Consider the following 4,073-nt stretch of genomic DNA (forward strand, 5'->3'; position numbering starts at 1 on the left):
CCCCACCCTTTGCCCCAATCGCCTTCATCACACCGCCGTTGATTGATTGTCAATATTTACGCCCCCTTCAACACTGTCTGGATCATTTAGGATACTAGTAGTGTCAAACTCAATCTCTGAAGGGGCCAAACTCACTTATTAAAGTTAATAGCATGACTAGACAAACACTCTTTGAGCAGTGAGAAACTAACCCCTTAATCAGCAATGATTTAAAGAACGACAGAGAAACGTTAAAATGATAAACCAAAGCATACCAATTTTCGCTCTTATGACACTTTGTCATGCTTTGCTTTTGTAAAGTGTTTTACGGCGCTCGCAACTGCATAAGGTCATATGTGCGCGCGAGACACACCTAATATTTTCAGTTGGTAGGAAATTTTGAATTTTGCCCGGGTGACTCTTATCGATTTTAGACCACCAAGGGATCTTTAACGTGCGCAACTTGCACTCGGGCCCTCCGAGATTTTTCGCCCTTGTCCGAGAAGGCTAGGTGTAGATCTTTCCTACCAGGAGGTCAGGGGTGTGGCAGAAAGACAGCAGTAAGGAGGAGCCAAGGAGTAGCAGTAAAAAGGCTGCAGAAAGAGTCAGGAGCCCAGAGGAGGGAAATGAAAGACACTTTGTCAGAGCTGCATGTTTGGTACCTGGGCAACAAGTTCATTAATTTATGTTTTTCAATAAGGTTTTTTTTTGTCTTATTGAAACAGGTTGATTGGCTTGTGTTCTGGTGTGGTTTGCTCGTTCTTTCCTTTCAAACATCTATCGTCCTCGTTCTTCCTCCTTTTTGTGTTTGTTACTCTCTTGTACACCTCTTATCTTCGTCATTTTTATGACCTTATTGTGCTGCGAATGCCGTAAATCTTTTACGAAAACTAAGACACTTAAGACGGACTACTGTACCTAAAATTTTCTCACGAGCCAAATATAATTGTTCATCAGGCCGTATGTGGCCTCCAGATCTTGGGTTTGATATGCCCCCTTCGACACAAATTTAGATTATTCATGAGGAAGGTTTCGGAACTTGTGTGTCAGGACCAACAGGGCTGAGAGGGACACAGCGCCCCTACAGAAGGACCGAGAAAGTCGATATAAATTGTTCCCTAGTCGGGAATCAAACTTGGGTCTTCTGTATGTGACAGGAAAGATCCTACCCGCTACACCACAGACGCCGTTTTGTTTCCCGTGGTTTTTGACGATTGTGCGTAGGTTGTCAAAAACAAAGTTGTTTTTTCTGCCAAAGTCTCTTGACGCGCAATAACATTTTCTCCGCACTATTTGCTTTTTTCAGTGTCTCCAGAAAAGTCATGCTGGTAGTTAAACTCCCCCCCCCCCCCCCCACATACACACTTCACTCAAAGTCAAAGAGAAGCTGAAATAATGTTTTGTTATACACAACTGGGTATGATGGTATTGTTGTAAGTGTTGTGTGTCCGAATCCATACAATTTGTTCAAGTCAATACAATGTGTAGGAAGTCACAGCCTAGGATCATGCGGACTACTGGAATTCAGTATCTTCATAATGGGTGGTTTGCGGGTGCTTTTGATGGGTTTGTTTGTTCTTTCACGTCTAACAACTTTCGTCCTTTCCTTTCCTCCCTCCTTCTTTCTTTTCTCTTGCAAAACGTCTAACCCTCGGGACGTATTTGACCATATTATTTTGTTGCAAGTGCTATAAAACGTGAAACTAATATCTCAATAGACAGACGGAGATACCCAATAAAAGATTCTTCCAAGTGAACTCACATCTTTTATATAAAACAGCGAATACAGACTTTAAAGCGCGTAGAACTTGCTGTTCAGCGGGAAATTGCGCTTTACAAATGCTATCTAAGATTATCATCATTATTTTAAGATTATCATCATTATTTTAAGAGCTGGCCCATTTCATAACACTAGACGCCCTTTCTGAAAGAGACTCCGCTATCCCATCATTCCGTGCGTGTCACGGCACATGTCGGGACAGCAGCTGTCTGCACTACATCAGCCTAGAATTACAAAGTTCTATCTGCTCAGTACCCAGTTTTGAGAAATTTGACGTAAAAATTTTGAGTTTCGCAACGTGTCAAGCTTTTCAGAATGCATCTGTTTGAATATCTTGATGACAATTCCGAATATTTTTACAATTTTGACAGCGCAGATAGAACATGTTTCTGACCTCATGCTCTTTATAACTTAAAACAGCCAAACGTGTCAGATATAACTTTATAATTCTAGGGTAGCGACTATTCAACCGTGTTGTACTTTTTATATGCATCGTTTAAGCCTACCTATCGTCGTGGCTTCACGTTACTGCACTGGGTTTTCAGCTTACAAAGATGCAAACTCAGCTAGTGTTAGTAAGAGTTTTGCACCACAGGCCAGACTATTAGGTCATATACGTGCCGAAGATTAGAGGAGTTACTAGAAAATAACATTACAAAAAGAAGAAAGGGGGGGGGGAGATGACAGATATTTAATAGAACATAAGGAGAACTATAATTCTGTCTGGTCTGGTTTCATGCTACAGCTTTCCCTGGCGTTCTTTTTGATTTTACAAACGGCACTAGTCTGTCTTTATGAAAAATGCAAATAATGGCCACGGTATCTGACAATGTAAATGCCTGTATTTACTATTAAATATTTATCAAGAATGTATAACTTCAGCCTCAAAGTCAAACCAAGCTGTGCTTAGAACTAAAGTGTTAATACCCAACTTGGGTCCCGAGCGCTCATTTGCCATTATGCTGTTGCTAGCACAAAAACCCCCACTCTTATTCATACCAAACGGAAAAAGAAGTTCGAAGTTCGCGCTTATGACCCGCCCCGTCTTTTCTCGCGCTTTTATAATTCTAGTTGAAATATCTTGTAGTGTCTTCTGCCTGTGAAACATACATGTATTTTCAACATTTTAATCTTTTTGGTTGAAATAAATAAAGGAATTCGTTACCATACATATATCTTCAGAATATTAGCGATGGTATGCAGCCGTCACAGAGTATTTCGCTTTATTTTTTATTTAATCAACGATAATAATACTGGCTGGGCCCCCTTTCGAAGAAAGAAATGATCGGTGCATTAACATCAACTGCAAGTCATTGGCCTATTATATTAACACTCTACTGGAATGGAGCAATAAATCTTTAGACATGCACAAAATTAGAAAGTCTAGATCTATACTCCCAAAACAAAATGCGCCTCGCGAAATATCACTTCCGGCACTTCCGCTTTGAAGGACAGCCACGCAAACTAGTTTCGTTTCTCCGTGGAATAATCACAATGGCCAAAGAATGTCAAATATATTTGTCTAAATTCAGGAATTGAATAAATAAACAATCGGGCTCCGTCACAGGGACCTAACTATATTTTTGCAGATACTTGCCAACTTTGAACTCTGTAGCGGTCGTAGTTTTATGGGAAAAGTGATACATGTGTTTCCAAGTTGCCAAATATTATAATACAATAGATTTCTTATAAACGCAACTGATGTAGCTATCATTAAAGGGTAATAAAAACATGCAACAAAACACAATAAAACCAAAAAAAACAAAACAAAAACAACTTCGAAGCACATCAGTAGATTCTTGTTAAGAAAAAGCTGGGCAAGGTTGACGAACAGTACAGGACTGAGAGAGAGAGAGGGAGAGAGGGAGGGAGAGAGAGAGAGAGAGAGAGAGAGAGAGAGAGAGAGAGAGAGAGAGAGAGAAAGAGAGAGAGAGAGAGAGAGATCACGACAGAAAAGATGTGAGATAGAAAAAGGAAACTAAGAAGAAGTTCTCGGGGTGGTCGAGGTGTGAGGGGATAAGTGGAATGGACTATTAGATACAGAAGGGTGAATAAAACCATAATAGATTACCCGTCATCTGTGGTCAGACAGGAGACGCGAGAGTCAGAAATACAAAACTTTAATTTCTTCATTTCACGGCTCGAAAGCGAAACTGACCCGCTTTTGTTTACCACTATAAATTGTAGGTGAGCCTAAATTAGCCAAGATCAAATTCTTAAATCTGCAAACTGATATCTGCTCTGGCCATATGTCAACAGAGTGGAGATTTTTACTCATATGTCACCGTGGGGTAGCTGTACAGAGTTGAATGAC

Source organism: Aplysia californica, unplaced genomic scaffold (assembly GCF_000002075.1).
Source record: "Aplysia californica isolate F4 #8 unplaced genomic scaffold, AplCal3.0 scaffold00372, whole genome shotgun sequence".
Taxonomy (NCBI): domain Eukaryota; kingdom Metazoa; phylum Mollusca; class Gastropoda; order Aplysiida; family Aplysiidae; genus Aplysia; species Aplysia californica.